The sequence below is a fragment of the Carlito syrichta genome, unplaced genomic scaffold (genome assembly GCF_000164805.1).
Source record: "Carlito syrichta isolate Samal-C Ts95f unplaced genomic scaffold, Tarsius_syrichta-2.0.1 Scaffold316252, whole genome shotgun sequence".
In the NCBI taxonomy this organism is placed as follows: Eukaryota; Metazoa; Chordata; class Mammalia; order Primates; family Tarsiidae; genus Carlito; species Carlito syrichta.
The window spans coordinates 1,033,366-1,040,614 of NW_007260348.1; positions in this window are offsets into that span (position 1 = coordinate 1,033,366).

Consider the following 7,249-nt stretch of genomic DNA (forward strand, 5'->3'; position numbering starts at 1 on the left):
GGAACCGAACAGAAAGCAGCAGAAGATGAAGTGTTGGAGGTAAGAGGGCTCTGTACACGGAGGACCAGATCGTGCAGAAGTACACAGGCCATTATAGGAAAATGGTTTTGACACTGAGTGTTGCCACTGAAATGTTTTGACTCCTATCTTGCATGGCACACTCTGATTTCTTTGTTGAGACTAGTCAGTAGGATAGCAAGAATGGAAGTAAAGAGTCCCGTTTGGAGGTTATTGCAATTATGTAGGCCTGCTTTGCTGGGGGTCAAACTTGAACTAGGGTAACAGTAGTGAAAGTAATCAGAAGTAGTCAGATTCTAAGTGACAGCAGAAGTGGCAAGATTTGCTGAAGATTAGTTTTGTGGGGGTATGGGGGAGAGAGAAAGAGAGAGGAAGGCGTTAGGGGTGACTCTATGGCTTTTGGTCAGAGCAACTAGAGGGACAGAGTTGTCATTTACTGAGGTAGGAAAGAATGTGGATGGAAAGAGCAGGAAGGGGAGGAGGAAAGGATCAGTAGTTCTGTTTTGGACACGTTAAGGGTAAGACATGTCCATATTTAGGAAACCGACTAGAGATAACCATAGGCAACCATAGCTGGACATCTGAGTTTAGAGTTCAGGGGCGAGGTCTAAGCTGGAGATACAAATGTGGCAGTAATGGTCATATCGATGGTATTTAAAGTTCTGAGACCATTGTGAGTACTGTATCAAGTAAATGCAGAAAAAAAAGCAAGGTCAAGGACTGAGCCCAAATGATCTCCAATGTCAAGAACGTCAAGGAGAAATGGATGAAGATGACTGAGAAGGACAGACCAGTGATCTCAGAGGAAAAGAAGGAGGACATCCCTTCCTGAAAGCCAAGTGAAACAAATATTTCTTAGTGAGCTCAGAGGAAAGGAAGGAGGACATAATTTCCTGAAAGTCAAGTTAAGAAAAAATTTCTTAGTTTCAATTACAAAGTCTTTAAAATTTCACCCTTTAATAAGATACTTGCTCTTATTTTTTAGTCATCTATATCACTTATGTATTTTACTTCTTTTTCTATTTTATTTAGAGTTTTTGTGTGAAATTATCACTGAATTTTATAACATGCCTAATTGGAATATGCCAACATTGTTTTTATCTGTAATTTGTTAATGCAATATGTTTTACAAACAATAGGTTTACAAACCTTTCTTTGTCATGATTTTGTATTATTTAAATATACTATTGGATTTACGTGTCTAATATTTCATTTATAATATTTGCACGTGCTTCCTTAAATAAATTTAGATTATAGTTTTCTTATTTTTGCTTTATGTCAGGTTTTGCTATTAGAATTCATTATGGTCTTTTAAAATTAGTTGAGAGTTTTATTTTTTATAAAGTGAAAGAGTTTAAACAATGCTAAAATTATTATTGTGAAGCCAACTGAACCAGATGTATCCCTAAACATCACCTTGGACTTCCCAGACTCTAGAACTGTGAGAAATAAATTCCTGTTGTTTACAAATTACCCAATCTGTGGGAATTTTGTTACACCAGCAAAAATGGACTAAGACAGAGGCTTAGCTGGGAAAGAGGGAAAGGGAAGACAGAGGAAAATGTTGAGATTTTGACTAAAGATGGGACGGTTGTTGGTGTTATCATTATTATTATTCCTACTATTGACACTTATTGAGCATTTATTATGTACTAGGCATTGCGTTCAGTGTTTTTCTTACTATATAATGTATGGCAATGTGTCAGCAGAGGAGTTTGAAGAAATGGGAAAGAGAAGGAATGCTTCATGATTTCAACTGTTAGGGTGGCCAGGAGGGATATGTAGTGTCTATCTGATAATCTTTTGTTGTTGTTGTTGAGCATGTGTTTGTCCAAGAAATGCTTCTTTCCCAATTGGTAAGGCTGTCACTCACATGTTCCACTTCCCACTATACACTCTGAACTACTGGGATGAGTACCTGGCCCAGAGTGACTGATCATTTCCTCAGTAAAGAGATGGATAGATGACTCAAGTTTGGCAATCAGAGTCCTTCTGGTACTTTTGTTTAAGTCACCAAGAAAATGAAATTTTCTTTTCTGTGGTGTCATTATTTGTAAGAACAACAAAAACTAGAATTGCTGACCAATCACATGGAAGTGGCCTTCCTTAGGCTAAGAAATGGATGAAAGAAATGCTCAGAGGGGACAGGAGAAAGACAAAGTCCTGAAAAGTTACTTGGAACTCTTGAAACTAGCTGTTAAACTGGTTGAAGCCAGTCCTCTCCTTGGGATTCATTTGCCCAAGTTAGTTTGAGTTCAGTGTATGTTACAATCAAACCCATCAGGGCAAATACAGGGCAGGTAAAACACGCAAAGGGGGATTAAAATGATATGGGAGTTAAGATGCTATTTTTATTGAGGCAGAGAGGAAACAATTAAGTAGAGCAAAGTAGAGTTGGTGGCAGGAAACAGCAATTTATGGAAGTTCTCTTCTGATAGCTTTTATTTTCTCTTTCATAAATAAGACTATATTACCTCCAAATTGTGATGGAGGAGGTGTCAGAATTTCAAGAATGTGATGAAAATGTAGGCACTGAGAGAGAGTAGGAGAATGATTTCATTAAGAATGCACACCGAGAATGTCACGAGCATTGAGAAACCATGGATGTCCATTCATACAGTTTTTCATTTTGTTCTTTCTTTCCCTTGCTTTGTCCTCCAGCGGAGGTCTAACAATAGAAATGGCAGATCATTTGGCTGATCTTGAATCTTATAAAATGTGCACAATGAATGAACAATAGGTTAAGGGAAATAGAGATGAAGAAATTATAGAGAAAATGACTGAAGTAATGGGCTATGGAATCTAGATAGCACACAGAAAGAAATAAAGATTGGATGAGACCCAATTGCCCAAGAGAAATGGAGATGCCAAGGTCATCGTGACATTAACTAGAGACACGATGTCATGGGAGCAATAGACGAAAGCTGGAATAATAAAAGGCTGAGGTCAGAGAGGTGGATATTGAAGTTTAGATTTCATAGGTGGAATAAATGTAGGTAATGTCAGGTTATTGGTTTAAGAAATGAGTGACTGAAGCGAAGAAGGAGGCATTGAGCCCTCCTTCATAATACCTCAATTGTTTCTAACTTAAATTCACAAGTATCACACGGGCATTCAGCACTGCCGGGTAATCTTCCTCCTTGACTGTAGTGAATTTACCTTTTCACTTTTCAAGATGGTTATTTGATATTTGCCCCTCTTTAAATCTCTATTATCTCCTCTTTTCAGCATTCTTAAGTGATGACCTCGCCTCACACATTAAATTAAAAATAGATGCAAATGATAACTACTCCATTTTCTTATCACCAAACTCAATAACCTACTTGTTACTTGATCTACCCCCTCTGCTTTCCCTCCTGTTACAAGAAATGTCCCTGCTTCTCTCCAAGCCCAGCCTCTCCTTTAAAATTCTGTATTCTATCCTCTCTCCCTTCCTCAGGACTGAACTTCTACAAGTATACCACTTTTCTCTTGCAGCATCAATTTCCATTTGCTGGGTCATCCTGATCTACATATATGCATACCTTAATATCACCTATTGGGAAAGAGGGGTGATATTTCTCAGGTCTCCCTCTGGCCGCCACCATACGTCTTATTCCCCTTCACAATAAACCCTCCTAGGTTTATTGTGTTCCTCACAATCTCTACTTCTTCACGTCTTGCTTTTTCCACCACCCACACCATCTGGGCTTTCATCCCTACCACTCTTCCAAAACTCTAATCAAAATTGCTGATAACCGAGCCGGGCTCGGTGGCTCAGCCTGTAATCCCGCGCCTTTGGGAGGCTGAGGTGAGTGGATGGCCTGAGCCCGCGGGTTCGAGACCCGCCTGGGCAGCGAGACCTCATCTCTGCAATAAATCAAAAAATCAGCCGGGTGTGGTAGCGCATGCCTATAATTCTGGCTACTCGGAAGGCTGAGGCGGAAGGATCGCCAGAGCCCAGCAGGTCGAGGTTGCGGTGGCCGGGAGCGGCCACTGCACTCCAGTCTGGATGACAGAGTGAGACTCCGACTCAAAAAAAAAAAAAAAAAAAATTGCTGATAACCTACATCTCTCCAAAGCTAATGGTCAGTTCTCTGTTCCCACTTATCCTCCCAGCCACATTTCACATGATTGACCATTCCCTCCTTCCTGAAAGACTTTCTTCTCTAGACGGGGACACTGGTTTTTCATTGATCTCACCAACAGAGCTTGAAGTTCTCATCGTATCTCGTATTTCTCCATTCTCCCTGACTCCTCTTAGTGTGTTTTGTGACCTGCTTTTCTACCAGTCTTCTAAATGATCTCACCAGTCTCAAGGCTTCTCTGTGTATGTTCTAAAGGGGTCCACATCTACAGATGGTCCAAAAAAGAGGAAACAGAAAAAATAATCATTTATTGTACTGTTTTCCTCCCAGATCAATGAATGGGCTCATGGTTTTAAATATAGAGGATCTTTGTCTGCAAAGGTAAAAGAGCCCAAAGTTACATATGAAAATTTGCCAGGCATATTTTAAAAGTGTATTCTCTGTGTTTGAGATCTTTTTAGATACTCGTTACTTTTCATTTTGTTCGACTCATTTCAGTTCATATCCTTTTTTTTTTTTTTTTTTTTTTGAGTTGGAGTCTCACTCTGTCGCCCAGACTGGAGTGCAGTGGCCGCTCCCGGCCACCGCAGCCTCGACCTGCTGGGCTCCGGCGATCCTTCCACCTCAACCTTCCAAGTAGCCGGAATTACAGGCATGCGCTACCACGCCCGGCTGATTTTTTGATTTACTGTAAAGATGAGGTCTCGCTGCCCGGGTGGGTCTCGAACCCGCGGGCTCAGACAATCCACTCACCTCAGCCTCCCAAAGGTGCGGGATTACAGGCTGAGCCACCGAGCCCGGCTTCAGTTCATATCCTTCTGCCTTTCCTGACTTGTGTCTCCTACATGCCTCTTGGCTGTCTAGTCGTCATCTCAAATTTAACTTGGCCTGAATAGAACTGTTTATTTTCCTACTGCCACATTTCCTCGCCTTTTCTATCTCAGACAGTAACGCAATATCCACCTACTTGCTTTGGCAAAACAACCATGTATCATCTTTGATTCATCTCATTCATACCCCATATTTGTTTCATCTCCAAAATATATACAGTCCTAATTCAAGTCACCATCATGTTCCCTGGACTCTCCAAGCAATCTTCTAACTGGTATCCCTGCCACCATTTTTTTCTCAAGGACCACCTGTTCCATCCTCCACATTTCAGGCAGAATGACTATTTAAAGTGCAAATCACATCAAGGGAACTTCCTTCTTAAAACCCTCTGTTGACTTTCATTATTCTTAGACTAATGACAGTTAGCTACTCTTTCTGTTTGAGAAAGCATTTCACCCGATATTTACATGCTGTCTCCAGAAGATCCCAGCATAAGCAGGTCCCCACCTCAGGTACCTTACTCTGTTTTCTTCATCATAGTTATCAGCACTCAGATGAAATTACTTACATATTTGTTTCCATCTTTGTTGTTTAACTTCCTACCTTCTCCCTACACCCATACACTAGAATGCAAGCTTCTTGAGGATGGAGACTTTGTCCTATTCACTACCATTATCCCAGAACATTGTACAGTATAGGACCTGACACATAGCAGGCACTCAATAAAGTTTTATTACCAGTTGACTTTCCCTCCATCCCTTCCCCTCACAAATACATACAAGAAAAATCACATTCAATTGTACATTATACTTTTTCGTCCTTGAACACTTTCATCCTGCCATTAAAATTGCACTGGTACCACCTGACTCCAGTCAGGATGGCTTTCATCAATCCCTCAAAAAACAACAGATGCTGGAGAGGATGTGGCAAAAAGGGAACACTTCTACACTGTTGGTGGAAGTGTAAACGAGTATAGTCTCTGTGCAAAACAGATTCCTAAAAGATCTAAAAATCGACCTGCCAAATAACCCCACAATCTCCCTTCTGGGAATATACCCAGAAGAACTCAAGTCACTCTATAAAAAAAATACCTGCACACGTTTGTTTATCACAGCATTGTTCACAGTAGCAAGAACATGGAACCAACCATGCTGCCCATCAAAAGAGGACTGAACAAAAAAATGTGGTACATATACACAATGGAATATTACACAGCCATAAAGAACAAAATCATGAACTTCACAGCAACCTGGATGGATTTAGAGTCTATAATACTGAGTGACATTTCACAGAAACAAAGAACTGAGTATCACATGTTCTCACTCATAAGCAGACTTTGAACAATTATCGTAATACTGTAAGAAAAAGATTGGCAGTAGCGGAAAACTGCCAGGAGGGGGGTGGGGAAGTGGGATTGGCAGTAGTAGTAATCTGCCAGGGGAAGGGGAGCACACCTCATCAACAAGGGTACCTGCATAATGAACATTTGTATTCCTAACCCTGAGTTGTACCCCAAATCTGTAAAATAAAAAAATTAAATGTTAAAATTGCACTGGGCACCTCAGGTATTGTGGGTTGAAATGTCTCTTCTCCGAAACTGTGCCCTAACCCCTAGGGTACCAGTGAACATGACCTTATTGGAAATAGGGTCTTTCTTTGCAGGTGACATCAGGATGAGATGATACTAGCTTAGAAGGGCCTTAATCCAGTGAACTGGTATCCTCAAAAGAGAGGGAAGTTTGGACGCAGACACACAGAAGAAGGACAGCCATGCAAAACGGAGGCACAGAGTGGAGTGACTCAGCTACAAGCCTAGAAACACCAAGGATTGCCAGCAAACACCAGAAGTGAGGAGGGAAGCAAGGAAGGATTCTTCCCTACAACCTGCAGAAGGATCATGGCCCTGCTGACACCTTGATCTTGGTCCTCTAGGCTCCAGAACTGTATGAAAATAAATTTCTGTTGTTTTAAGCTACACAGTTTGTAGAACTTTGTTGCAGCAGCCACAATACACTAATACATCGGGTTTCACAGGATCTTCAATGCCTACAAAAGCAATGCAAATAAGATCTTTAATAATATCCATTTTATTGCCCAGTCAGTTTTGTTGTCAGTATCTGGAAAATCTCTGAATGTCAGGCACAGGATTCTAAGTGCCACACAGGCCACTGATTCAAAAACCCTTTGAAAAATATCTTCTTTATTTGATAATGTCAGCTCCCTAGAATTCCCTCTTTGCTCAGGATTTGACACCACCAGTTAAGTAATAGTTCTGAGGCTCCCGTAATCCGAAAACCCCCACCAGGCAGGTTTTGTATTTTTTTTTTTTTTTT